Below are 15006 nucleotides of genomic sequence, written 5' to 3'. Positions count from 1 at the left end.
AAATCGAATTTCCAGTTTGTATTCACCGTTCTCCTGTTGCTGGCAAAAATATGAGTGCCCCATGCATTTAATGGCGGTAGGCCGAACCTATACTTCATTGAACCGTACTTCGTACGGTGTTTGGGTCGAAACTAAACTGTTCGAAGGTGAAGCACGTGGTCCGTCCGGTACGAAACATAATTTGTGTTTCGTTTCGTCCCGGACATTTAGCTTAGCTTCGCCCCGAAGTAGTTTTGACTCCGATATCGTTTTGACTTTGAGTTTAAATTTTCCATTTCGTTTCGTTTCTTCATTTCGCTCTCGGGAACGAAACTATTGCAATTTTACTGGTTTTGACTTTCGTTCAGTTTCTATTGTCATCCTTGATGGTAACACTATGCATATGGAATGAAGCACTCAGAGGTCTCCGATGATTAAACCATACAAAGAGGCGTAAGGCTCATAATTGATGAAACTTTCGCGGGAAGGCACAGGATAGGAGAGTAACGCAAGGATATAAAGCGAGAGCAAATGACAAGGGAGGAGAGAAGCGCGAACTGGCTCGCGAAGTGTGGAATGCTACTCGCCTTTTATTCATGGCACTGGAGTGAGAGGGAGACGCAGCATTTGTGAGAAAGTGCCTTGCGGTCCACGCGAGGCAAGAGCGAGAGAGAGAGGGAGAGGACGCCGAGGCGGAGGAATGACCGGAGGAGGTAGCGAGGAGGCGAGATTAGTAGTGGAGATTAAACATTCAAAGCACCCGATACCGAAATTCGATCCTTTATGCTCGAGAAAAAGAAACCTACTAGTCCAGAAAACCATTTAATGGGATGCGAAGGATGCCCTTTGAGAGGTGAGAGTATCTCGTATCGAAGTTCTGAAAATGAGTTGAAGATTAATACTACAAACGTGTGGATTCAGGATATATAATAAAGTTCATGTACTTAAATAATAAAAATATTTTAGGCGTGATGGAGTGGAAATTTGACCATTTTAAAATAAATACTCGCAATTGTTCACGATAATGAAATAGAAATTACTACCTTGGTTCAAATGTCACTAAATCATCTTTCAGGCACTGAACCACTCTTTGAAGATGATGTAGTAACTTTGAAAACTAGGTCGTAATTAATTTCATAATCGTGTAAATTTTCCAGTATTTTTTTTCAGTATTAAAATAATGAAACCATAATACGACAAAAGTAACATTAACATAGGGAGTCACAAACTGGAAGATGAAATGAATTCTATAACTTGGGAAGCAGTGGGATCCTATTTGAGTCACCTCGAATCGAAACTTTTGCCACATAAAAAGACCTTAGAAAAGCAATTGTATGCCCACAGTCCTGATTAAAGACTTTAGCATAATAAAAGTAGAAAAATAAGTCTTTAAAAGATTCCTATCTTTTCGCGGGACGAGCATCCCTTCAGACGATTCGCCGGGGAGAGTGTAAGTAGGTCAGAAGCTTACGATGCTCCAGAGGTTTTAGAAAGGGTATATCATCCTCCCAAACGGCAATCTCTTCCACAAGGCGTCGGTGGTGTAATGGTCAGCATAGTTGCCTTCCAAGCAGTTGATCCGGGTTCGATTCCCGGCCGACGCACTTTTTTTTTCAAAACATTGAAAGCGCAGTTTAAATTCCCGTACTTTGAAATCATGACGAACCCGAACTACCGACATTCCCTCAGTCTTCACCACTTCGCCCGAGAATGTTTTCCCGCAAAATAATTTTAAATGTATTAAATTCCTTTTACCGATTGTGAGCCTAATTAATAAGGGAACAATTAAGTTTGCACCTCCTTTTTGCCATTGTATTTTATGACTGACTCACTGTTAATTGTTACAAATATATTTAAAATAAAATATAGGTGTTAAAAACAGTGAAATGAAAAAAATAAGCGAACCATTTTTCTAACAGGATATTCTAATGAGACAGTAACTCCTCATTGCGCAATATCTTGCGGCCTGAGGAATAGGAACTGTTCCCGCAGTCGAACTACCAAAAATACGTATTGCCTCTGGTAGGATTTTACAGTTTAGTATGAATTGTTTATAACGACTCCGTGGGTGCAAAAAGCCAAACTTCACCGTAAGCTATACCCATAACAACTCTTTTGTATTTAATAACTTCAAACTGCTTAAAAATACTTAAAATCAATCGCTTAAAATAGGTAACAATAAAAGGGTGCTCCAGACACCTAAGGATATGATGGATTAAAGTTGAGATTAGGCAGGGATTCAAGATTTTAAATGAATCCATTGAAATAATGGATTCGCCCTCACACAAATTATTACCTACTTTTACTTCCTGAGATGTAAAAAAATTCCAGCGCACACCTAAAAGAAGAATAGCATGAAAGGGTACGAAATCCTATGGAGTGACGGTTATAGGAAAATTTAGCAGCACTGTTCACAGCCATTATGATCACTAAATTCAAGACATCAAGCACCCCAACATGGCCAATTTCCGAGAAATGGCCATTAAACGCCCATGACGTATTCTCTCAGAGCCGAAAAAATGAAAATCGGAAAGCCGCAAGGGAAGAATATTACCAGCGGTCGAAGATAATATCCTCTCCTCACGCAGCCAAATAGCACGATAATATTTCCTCGCAAAGGTGAACATTTTTCTCCTCTTGATGAGAGGCAATCAGCGGGAGACACGTAGTTTTACCACTAGATTTCAATTCCGTTTTAAGGAATAACCGACCAAGGTTTTCCATGATTTTAATCAAAGAATAAGCCTCTCACCGCGGCAAGTGCTGCAATCACAGGCTCACATAAAACGCTTGCAGTCTCCTGACATATCCGACATATTATATTACGCAAGCCGCATTTCAGCGTAATTGGCTAGTTTTCTTACAGTCATTCAGTTGGTGGTATACAGCAAGCTGGATCATATTAAGCGAAAGCACGCAACAGTAGTTCTGAAACGAGTGACCTATTTTTTTAATCCGAGTAAACGACATAGAGAAATAATGTTTTGGCCGATAATTTTTTACATGCTTCCGAGGGAGCTACGGGGAATATTTCTCAGAGGATTGTAGGGCAGCATACAAGAAATGAAACCAACATCTAATCCATCTTCGCACGAGGTGAACAATTTTCTTCGGTTCAGGAGAAATTATTCCAGCTGGAGTTTTTCAAGATTTGATGTTGACCGGATGGTTGATTGATGGCAAATTTAACCTGAATACAAATCCTGAACTGTGTCAACACGGATATTTACGGTAATCAGCGTTGAAAGACACCAGCACTCAATTTTCCGAAATCCAAAACCAAATTTTATTTATTGATACCGACTACAAGCAAAAACTTTACCGACGTGCACTGAGATTTTGGATAAATAGAGCAAAAGCAATAATATTACAGTGGGACGCTACAACACGAGTTAAAATAAGGACTCATAACAATTTGTCCCACGCAGTTATTGAATTAATTATGGATACAGATTAATTGATACACATATCAACAAGTTTCCCAGCTTCTACGACACATAATATATCACTTTTTATGAGAAAAGCAATAATTTTCTAACCATTAAAACTGTTTTCCATGCACTAAAAACTATTATCATCACAAAAATGCGGTTGCGCGAAACCTTGAAATGTAATTACTAAAAAAAAGCAGAACGAGGGGGGAAAATCATTGAACCCCTATTGATTGAGCATTATAAAGAAGCTATTTCTTTCCTTGACGAAACCTCCGGACGAGGGTGAATAACTTTTCAGTGGCGGTTTAAATTTTAAAAACATAAGCTACCATCTTGAAATTTTCAGTGCACAGGGTGAGGAATATTTTCAACATTTGCCATTATCTCAAATTTGAAAAATTTCCATAAAATTTTTCTCAGATTCAAAAATGTTTAAACTTGACACAAATGAATAAGTTGGAAAAGCTCAACTCATTACGCACAAAAATTTTAACGCGACTCCTTGAGTAATAAACGGGTATTTCTTGACGATTAAAAGGAAAACACGATCGGTGAGGGGGTGTGACGGGTCGTCTTAAAGTAATATCATAGAATAAGTACAAACTTACTCTAGGGTAACATCTTGTTTCGTGGCTATGGAAAATTGAGTAGATCTTTCGGCTGAGATCTGTAGATTCAAACAATCATAGTGAAGTGAACTAACAGCTTTCAACGCTCGCGAGAGAAAACAGAATCAGATTCTCGGTATCTCGCTCTAAATTACGGAGGGCAAAGCTAGCTTAGAGTCAGGCAAAGTGACTCGGCAAAGCGAGGCCGATCAACTTGTCTCCTCCGCGGATGGGGTTTATTCGAGCCTGTGCAGTGACCTTTGCTCTCTCCAAAGAACGGTTAACACGAATGAGACGCGAGAAACGTTTTCTTGCCTACAGGGCGTAGTCAAATGGCAACGTGATAGAGTCTTCAGAATAAACTGGCACGGATCAAAGGTCAAACCCTGATCTCTTCTCTCCAGAAAATTCAAAATATGCCGATTCATTCCGTGGTAGTCATATGGAGCGTTAAAAAAATAAGAACAAAAACTCTTACAGGGCGCATCAGTTCTTTGTAGACTCTCGTTAAAAACGAATCACCAACCCCAATGCTTATTCTACAAAGAGGTAATTTTGTTCCGTAAATTATGAACAACTTTAAGGCAAATTGTATTTATTATACTGCGGAATATTTTTTTCCTTCTTTATTGTTTTTAATACAGATATTCAGAAAATTTAATACAGAAAATCAATTATTTGACTAAGTATGCAGCATTTAAAAATTGCACAGTCTAAAATCAATTTAGCATAATGTGGTAGTTTGAAAAAATGCGCACTATTTCATTAATATAACATTATGGTCCTTGTAAGTCACTCTTGGCTTATCAATATGTACCTTTTATAATTTATTAGTAGAGTTATTACATATACCTAGCAAATAAAAGTACACAGGAACCATTACTTTGTCCATGTCTTGACTCCCCTTATTGATATCATATTTTTCAAAGCATCACTATATTATATTATTAATAATTAGCGTTACTCCAGAGAGGATTGAGAGGAATGGAATAAACCCGATGCGTGTTAATTTTTGTCCCAAGGAGGGAGGAAATTGCCCTCTCAACCACTCCCTAGATGAACCACACCTCCCCCGATCAGCCTCCTGTCATGTAATGACATACATACTTAAACATTTATCATCCACTTCCCGGTAATGGCTCACTCGGTCAGCAGAAAACTGCTGAAAAATACATGGAGTGCAAGAGCGGAATGACCGCGTCTAATGAGGCGCTCTATTTTTCTCCGACGCAAGTGCACCCGTGGGGATCGGGTTGGTGTGGTGGCTAGAGTGTTGGCTTCCCACCCAGCGGGCTCGGGTTCAAATCCCGGCAGGAGCAGAGAATTTTCAAAGACTGCCCGATCCCTGCTTGAATGTTGTGTGGAGGATATTTCAACAGCAACACTCCGTCCGTCGGATGGGACGTAAAGCCGTGGTCCCCTTGGCGCCTTTCGTTAAGAGCAAGCTAATGCCGACGCCGGGTTTCTCTCCACCCTTCCTTCCATACCCTTCCCTCATGGCGCAAATGACCTCAGCTGTCGGTCGCCTCCTCAAAATACCATACCATACCATACCAAGTGCACCCGTGCGCGACGTAAATGAAACCCAACGCTGCAAACACTGGGAAGGACAGACAACAAGAAAAATACTCCATCTTTAGTCTCTGGACAATAGCGAGCTATTTAGGACATCAAAATGCGAGGAAGTAGGGTCATGCGTGTGCTCCACTAACTCCACTAAATTATTAATCCAATCGAACCGGGCAAAGAAAAAAAACCTTTCTTCTCCTGGTATAAAAATCAATGTTTTTTAAGCAATGAATATTTTCGAAATTCAAATTTCGACAATTTTGTGTCTAAAAAGGAATCCATTATTTAATAATGCTCACTGTTGGGAGTAAGAAAAGTTCCCATAAATTAGATTCAATAACAAAATGCTGCGTGGAAAAATTCTGACAGGCTATAGTAATATTGGAATTACTCTAGATGAATTATTTTCATGATTCACATATTAATACATGTAACTCAAGGATAATATTTGGAATTTATAAAAGGTAGAAAGAAATACTTCTAAACAAAATCACCCACGTACTATTGAAGCCCTTTTGCGACCAAATATAGTCCACCATCCATTGAAGTCGTTTTGTGACCAATTAATCACCTAAGTCTTTAATTTAAAATGTAAGTATTAAAAATTACATGCTGTAAAATCATTAATACTTCTCTAGAGTACTTAAAATGGACATAGGAGAAATGCCACGATCAATACCCAGCCATAGAGACCTGGTTCTGATTCTTTAACAACGTTTATCACTATCCCACATAATGCATACAAATCCCTAGTACGTACCCCGAGGAGGAATTTCCTGAAGGGTCAATTTGCGCCTACGAGAGAATATTAGCAGGCAGTTTGAGACGAGGGCATAGCTTAATGAATTATGAGTGATGTTTATTTTTCCCCAACGACAGGCAGTGCCGGCGCCTTCTCTAAAAAAAACCGATTTCCTTGTGTGAAACCAGGTATGAATATAAAAACATGCTGAACACCAATAGCACGTTCATTATCGAAGAGAAGTCAGTTAGCGGGGAGAGAAAACAGCGAACAGGTATCGATTGAAAGGTCGGCTTCTTTCGCGAAGGGAGATGATGACGAGAGATTGTTGCCGTAAGCAAATTTTCACGCCCGACACATCGTTATACGAGCGCGTATTGCCTGTTGCACACTTTCTCGGTATAACGGCTCCGCTCCGTAAATGTAGGGTCGATCCGATGCCGAGATAAGAGGAATCCTACACATTCCCCTTCTTGCGTAGGCATTTTGCCGAAAGGGGCCGGAAAAATAATACCATCGCGAAAATTATCAAACAAAAATATGCTGGAGATTTCACTCTTCATGCCGAAGCACAATATGCTGGGCAAACTAAAAACATTAGAATAGAGTTAACCTATGTTAATATGTCATTGAAACATGAGATGCATATGACTGGATATAGGAAACATGACTGAAGATAAACCATCCTTCATGTTTCATTACTGTTTCAATTAGTTGAAAACCAACGTTAATCAGCATCAATCTCTAAATAGGGTAGCATTAAAATACAATGCTTACACACAAAATCACATCCAAAAAAGAAACAAATGAAATCACTTAAGAGAATACGCGTACTTCACAGTTTGATGTATTCATGCGGACTCACTGACTTGAATGACTTCACGAAATTAATGCACTTGAAGTGTCGTGATCGCCACGATCAAGGAGGGAGACTCGAGTGGCTGCGTCTCCCGGAATCGGGTTTAGGGCACCAAAGAATTGAAATTCACGCGAATCAATCACAGAGAGTTTAATGACTTAGGTTGGTTATGAGTTTTACAATTATCTGCGACGGGCAGCACACCCCGTCGCTCTCGTGTCTTCCCACAGACTGCCCCGAATTCCCGCGCTCGTGTCGTCAGGGCACAGGTCAACGTCTCCAAGACCAGGAGAAGGGTGGCTTCACTCCACCCACCCCGGGAAATGAGCAACCCATCCCCGTCAGCAAGACAATAACCTTATGTCTAGAAAATCCAGACGTTTATGACTGGTCGAGGAGACGCTGGCCCCAAAGGCCTCGACGACCGACGACCCAAATTTATGAACCCTTGCCCTCGACAATCCGGTGACGAGACGACAGCACCGCGCTCAAAGGATCGTCACGCTACCCTGGGATAAGACACAATGCACACCGGATACATCCGACCCTTAGTCGTACAAACTACAAAAAAACAAACACACAATATGACACACATTCATTACAGAAGATACAATAATAATGTACAAGATATATACGTATCCAGTTAATTGGATTCGATCACGTAAGCTAGAGGTGTTTATAATAAATTTAATGTTAACTAATATCTACAATACTATGCGAATTTACTGATTGAAAAAAATACGCAGAGTTCAGTTAAAGTCTTTATATCAATAATATTTTCATTTATTGGTGAAAACTTGTTAATTTTTAAGCACAAGACAAGGATCGTGATGTTCATTGTAAAAGGTGATTTTTTAACGGAATTTAGACAAACATCGTAGACACAGCAGATCTTGTGGCAGGCCAAAATTCCCTAAAATGTAAGAAATGATCTGTATTACAAAGAATAATACACAAGTGTATCTCTAATTTCTAACCAATGGATAAAATAGGTAACGGAGGATTTAGGCAATCGACGGATACCGAATACGTGGAGGCATATAAAATGCACTATGAGGATAAATAATCCGAAGATAAATGTGGCATTTTGTTATCCGCACACAGATATGATTTTTAAGAGGAGTTGCAGACTATTCCCATACAATAAAGAGAGTATGAATCACCGTCGCTTGAAATAGCGAGTAAAATTCGCGGAAAATTTGGTGACTGAGACAAAGGCCAAAATTTAACAATGTCGGGTGGCCTCTCATCTTTCCAAAAAGAGTTAAAACTCTTTTCCGTTGAAAATTTCCTTCTCGTAATGACTACAGGGTTCGAAGGACGAAGCTTTCTCTAGAAAGAGCAAAAGGGCATTGAAAAGGTTGGTGCGTGATCGATAATATACAAAACCATACAGCAAACTCCATAGAGAGTCATCTCCGCCATCAACAGGCTGCATAACAGTATTTTAAGCATTCAGAGTTTCGTGAGAGAAAAATCTTGACACCTTCCACCAAAAATCTCGGCCTTTTACGCTCAATTTCGACCCGTATCAATTTGATTACACAGCCACAGAACACGAAGGTACCGCCAAAAAACAGAGAGGCCCATCACGTCAGACGCAAAGTAGAACACAAAGTAATGTTTAGAACAGAACATCATGTCAAGAGACATACCGATATTCTTTTTTTTCACTTTAGTGGAGGCCCAGGTCACCTATCTCCCGTTACGTAGCCGATAAGGGCCGCAATTCAGAGACATTTCACCGCTGGCTACAGAAATAACCTTTCACGCAACTATAAAAAATCCGTACTTGTCACGAATATGCAACTTTCCCTTTATCTGTCACATTCAGCAGGATGGATTTTGAAGGAAGATGCGTGAACAGCGGTGTCACTCAACAGTAAAAAATCTCGAAGAATGAATCGTGGAGGTCCCGCCTCCAATCTGTTGACAGGAAGCAAATAAGACGGGTCTTACGTAACCGTAACGTAACAGAAATCAGCCCGAAGCAAAACGGCTGAGCATCAAATTTAAATCCATTTACAGATATAAAATGCTTACTTTTAACAAGGATTGATACAAAAGTAAGAGTACGAATATCTCAAGGCTTAATTCGTTCAATATAATGAATTTTGATGGATAAATAAATAGGAACAGTAACCAAAGCTACAACATTTTCCACGCTATTTCATAATTTCCTTCGGTCGATTTTAACTTAATTCAGTTGCTATATATGTGAAAATGACGATTGAATCACGTTGAAACCAACCGAGAAAGATGATAAAAAGTGCGGAATATTAATATTGTTGTCTCTCTATATGTTACGATGAATTTCCACAAATTGAACTCGAATTTAACAATCGAACTATGATGGGGTTTCAAGTCAGACATTTTTTTTTGTTCTTGAAAGCTATTTTGAAAAAAACTTTATTTTAAACTGTAAACTGTATTTTAAACTTTTATACTACATTACTTTAAAAAAAGCCCCGCAAAATACTGTAATATTTGTACAATACGGATTATTATTCTCTTTTAAATTTAGAGAATTCTCATATGAAGCTGAGTAGCCTCTTAGTAAGTTTCAAATTTTTGATAAAACATTCTGTACTGGGATTACGAAAAAAAAATATTTTCTATCTCTCTATTTAAAGCCCCAGAAAAATCCCAGTGGCCTCCAAGGTCGTCCAACTGTATCGTGAACTTAGATTCTAGGATAATTTTCACCAATACAATCAACATGAGTATGGGAGGGGAGTATGGGGGCTTTCCGCACCATTTAAGTCGGTTTCCATAGAAGACAAGCGTGTTAACTTAGCCATCACAGCTTTGCTGTCCTGAATGTCACTCCTTACGGGTTGAGAATTGGATGGCGGTGAGAGATAGCTGTGTAAGTCCCGTTGAACGCTAGAATCGGAGCAAATACGCTAATGATGTCGAAGAAACGTCACAAGAAACCATACAAACGAACCGTAAACACCAATATGTTTGTGACAAGACACCGTTGGCTGTCAAGGACGAAGAAAGGGAAGGAAATTTCTCAGAGGGTCGAGAAAATAGTAATGACATAACAGGCTTCAAAAGAATTCCAACTAACCGTTTCTAAATGGGTTACTAAAGGCCACATTCCCCCACGCAATTGTAACAGCAGGATTCGATATCCCACCACGCTAAAAAACAGCGGAACGATCGGAAATTACTGGATAGAAAATCGCTTGAAAGAGTTGGTTAGTATATAAAACTTTCCTGTTCATGATTTCAGGTATTTACGTAGTATATCATGCAACTAGTATATGCTATTAGTTTACATTTATTACTTCATAAGTTTATTAATAGATTATATTTATTTTATTTCTAGATTAGGATTTCAGATATACCCCGCTTTTTATGGATGTAGATCCGCGACGGCGTAGTTAAAAACAAATACTCCTTGCTTATGTATTTTTAAAAATGTTTAACTATTGTTGACGACATCCATAGAGTTTAAAAAACGAAAAAATTCGCATGGAATGTGGATATTGTAATCCTTAAATATTTAAATTTATAGCTATCCTAGCTAATTGAGCCGACCGTATCTCCATTTTCCTGCCACTAACTCGGTTTGACTTTAAATACACCATTCATTTGATATTTTCAATTGGAATATTGAACAGACTTAACGATCTCAGGACCAGGTCGTTAATGAGACACCTAAGCCTCCCTCGTCATTTTTTTTTATTGTTTTGAAAAGTAATCTTCGGTTGCGAAACAATGAGCGAGAAGATATTTTGAAGCGGAAACATAACAGACTAAAGGGGATTAAAATGAAGAATCCTTCGCCTTCACTAGTTCAAACTTCGAAATGAAGACGTTTACTGATGACAAAATTATTGAAATGGAAACTCAGGGCTCACGCATTTATGAGAAACAATTTCCAGACGATGGGCGAATTAACGTCGTCAAAGCGTATAGAACGGGGCATCTCATTTTCGATTCGAGAGCGCGACAAAAAAAGAACAACTAGCATGAAAAAGTCGTTAAATCCGAGAAGATGGAAGCATAGCGCGTTCCTTGCTGAATCATTCCAAAATTATAAAGGAAATTAATTTATAATTGACTAGTATTCTAATAATCATCCTCAAGAATATTTTGGGAAAACGTGTCGGCATTTTCCATCATTCCATATTTTTATCGTTTTCTCAGATCTTGCGATGCATAAACTGAATTGAGTTTTTATTCTTTTTCTCGAATTATAAATACTCCCGTCGGTTTAAATATGTCTACATTCACTTTGAATGGTAATATTCGCAATTTCTACTGAATCGCTTTACGGTGCGGAAACATGGACACTTATGAAAAGGGCGAGAGAAAACTGGAGGCGTTCAAGATGTGGGTCTGGAGAAGAATGGAGAAGGTAAAGTGGACTGAGAGGAAGAGGAACGACGAAGTGCTGGACATGGTAGGTGAAGAGAGGATTGCTTTTAGATGAGATACGGAGTAGACAGACGGTGTGGATGGAGCGTGTGCTTAGCGGGGAAGGGGTATTGAAAAGAAGGGTAAAATGTTAGATAAACGAGGGGGAGGAAGGAAGAGAATACGATTTTTTAGATAGAATGAAAGGGAGTAGGCCATATAGTGAAGAGGGAAGTACATGAAGGAAGGGGAGGCTGCCAGAATGCTTCTTAAGCACTCCATGGAAATCTACCTTAAACGGTATAATACATATTTAAAAATACCATTAATAATCACTCCCTCTAACAATAAGCGTTTGTAAACTGATTAGAGTACTAATATGCATATGCACATGGTGAGACCATCTGCACATCGCCGAAGGACCGATCAGCATTATTGAAGTTCTTGAGGGAGGGATGATTCCGGGTAATGGGCTAACCACGGAATTGGCATCCGCTGCCTTCGTGTTTTAGAGGAGGGAGATGACGGGAACGATAGTGGTCAGGTGGCATGCGGCCGAAAGGGGAAACCCAATGGAAAAAGGTGGGAGGATCGGGGGAAGAGGAAGAGACATCAGATGCGCTCTGGATTAAAACATTCAACGGCCTGAGAGTCAGGGATGGAAGAAGATCATGGGAATCCGGATCTCGTCTTCTCCACCGAGAGGAGAAGTCTCCTTCATGAAAGGAGGAGATGGCGTGTACTATAAAGAGGGAAGCGGGAGCGAGACTTCATAATATGAATTCGCGTCTTGTACTATAACGTTTGGCAACTTTACTATAGTTTAACACATTTAACTGAAAAAATTAATTTTTATATTTAAATAAAAATTAAAATACAACAGCCCTTCTCAAGATTAATCAAACAAAATTAACTGGAGAAATTAATTTTGATATTTTAATCAAAAGATAAATACAACAGCCCTTCTGAAAACTCATGTTTTCATAACGAATATAACAGCAACAGTTCGAAAATTCAACAGTTTACTCTATATCGTTGCCCCAGCTCGACTATGGAAGGATTCAATTCTTTCCCGGATAATAGTGGCTGTGAATGTCATCAACAAGCCCTGAGGAAGATGAAAAAGTAATTCCTCGAAACGTCGGCGGAAATGAAGAGCCTAACTCGATGGGAAGCATGAGAGACATTCATAGTACCTTCATTTTTTTACACACTGAATTTAAATTCGGCATAAGTCCTATCACACTTTTTGGCAAGAAAGTTCAAAATATTTTCACTGCTTCTCATATTTTGTTTGAAGAGAAAATTGGGTTTATCATAATTTAAGTGACTACAATACGAATTCATTATTTTTATCATTTTTGCTCTCAAAGTTTCGGGAGATTTAATGAAAAGGTAAGAATATCAAACACGACATTCTTTATCAAGCTAATACGACACAGCTAAATAACTCTTTGTATAGATTGTTATAAAAGGTACGTTCACTTTTCCTCAATTATTTAATGCGTACGACGGGTTTCGGCTTACAGAGCCATCATTTGGCACAAGACCGTCAACCGAAACGTATCGAACGCATTAAAATAATGGTGAAAAAGAGCAAATACCTTTTTTCAAAATGCCGAACTTCCACTATATCACGCCTGAATCGGTTGAGCTTTGTATGTACCGCTGGATGACACCCTCAATTTTTGGTCGCAAGTTTCAAGGTTCACTTTCCACCATCGGAATCCAGCGATAATAAGAGTTAGTTCAAAGGTAAAAAGAAAGACCCACGCCACGTGTAAAGCGTCAAAGTCGGGGTATCTCCTCACACAAAAGGGAAGGGGGATCTCGCTTTAAATAATTCATTACCGCGATCGTCTTTACAAGGGTAAGAAGAGTGATACCTGCGTCGAGCAGAAGAGGGGAAATGGGAAATTCTTGCGAGGGAACGGCACCGCATGATGCCATTGGGTAAGGAGGATTGAAGGAAGGAATTTTCGGTGGGGGGGGGGAGACGTAAGAATTACAGGGATGAGAGCGAAATTGCTGATATCGGGGGAGGGGAGTAAAAAGGAGTCTGGAAGAAAACGCTCCGTGGGTGGGGATGTTAATATTTAGTGGTTTCTCCTCCGAGATGTGGAGGAAACGGAAATTGCGTGGGGGGATCATGCGATGGGTGGGAGGGGGGTGTGTGCGATGGGGAATCTAGCGATAAAAGGAAAGGGGGATGCAGTTAAGTGATGGAGAAGGCTGAGAGACGAGGGATGGGCTTTCCTCAATGAAGGGGAGAAGCTGCGAAGAGATACATGTAAAGCTTCACCCAGCCTTTCAAATTATCTCACCTAGATAAAAAATAATGCGTCATTCAAGCAATTTTAGTTTAAAAAAAATCCGAGAATAATAGTTAGATAAGGTGGAATTTATCCATATTAGAATGATTACGAACAATTTTCTATAAAATAAAAATTTAATTTGGCTCGAGTTTCAATGATAGTAAAGACCGGACAAGAAACTAGTAGTAACACACAAAACTTGTGGAAATATTCATATCATAATTCCAAGATATTTTTCATGCCTATGAGCTAACGTATATAACTGACATTCATAATTCAGTACAATATCAAAATATTTCAATACAATGCAAAAAAATATAATATCTTGGCTTTTCATCAAAGCAAATCTGAAATAAAATTTTATTTTTATTACATGAATTTCGTGCTTGTAAACATTTTATTAATGTATACAGTCACCTTTTAATACGGCCCGGGTTTCAATAATAATAATAATACCCTGACGATGATGTAGTAGCACAGTAAACTTGGTCGACGATTCTTTGTGGAAATTTGCATCTCATAATTCCAGGATGTTTTTCATGCTATTCATAAACCAGTATCATATCAAAATATTTTAGTACAATGCTAAAATTATAAATTCTTGGCTTTTTACTAATGCACATCTGCAGGAAATTTTATAATAATTACATGACATTCGCACTTGATTAATCTCGCACTGACACAGGGTTGACTTTTTTTAAATCTAAACTACCATAGATGCGGGTGAGACGTATTACTTTTATATGATTTCATAAGCGACTTGTAAAATATTTTCAGTTAATTCATAACCAATGAGATCGCTGGTGGCCTTAAGTCAGGTCTTTTTTTAAGGTACATAATAAATAAATGCACTACTAACTACACTAAGTGACAGTAAAGTTTTCATTTTAAAATCATAAATTCTTATTAAAGCGGAATGTACTCCAAAATCATTTTGCATGTAAATTTGATCCCTTTACAATCAACCTTACTTTTAATACATGTATTAGAAATTATAAGAAAAATAACTTCAAAGATTCTGTGTGTAACGCCCACATTTCGGCTAACCTCTTAATGAATAGGGTCCTATGTAATAGGACAAATATTTTACCACATCAAAACATGTAGCCTAGAATGATAAAGGTGAAAA

At 38.7% G+C, this 15006-nt stretch overlaps 1 protein-coding gene and 1 non-coding gene across 2 annotated transcripts in view; one reads left to right on the top strand and one right to left on the bottom strand.

The window, feature by feature from the left end:
• LOC124160720 (mucin-5AC) overlaps nt 1–15006 on the bottom strand; it is a 594376-nt gene that overhangs the window by 255968 nt on the left and 323402 nt on the right. The window lies entirely within an intron of this gene.
• Trnag-ucc lies at nt 1512–1583 on the top strand. The gene has a single exon. It is a non-coding gene; the product is annotated as a tRNA-Gly (tRNA).

The sequence above is a fragment of the Ischnura elegans genome, chromosome 6 (genome assembly GCF_921293095.1).
Source record: "Ischnura elegans chromosome 6, ioIscEleg1.1, whole genome shotgun sequence".
Lineage (NCBI taxonomy): Eukaryota > Metazoa > Arthropoda > Insecta > Odonata > Coenagrionidae > Ischnura > Ischnura elegans.
The sequence above is the reverse complement of the archived record's forward strand: the minus strand, read 5'-3'. Positions and strand labels throughout refer to the sequence as shown.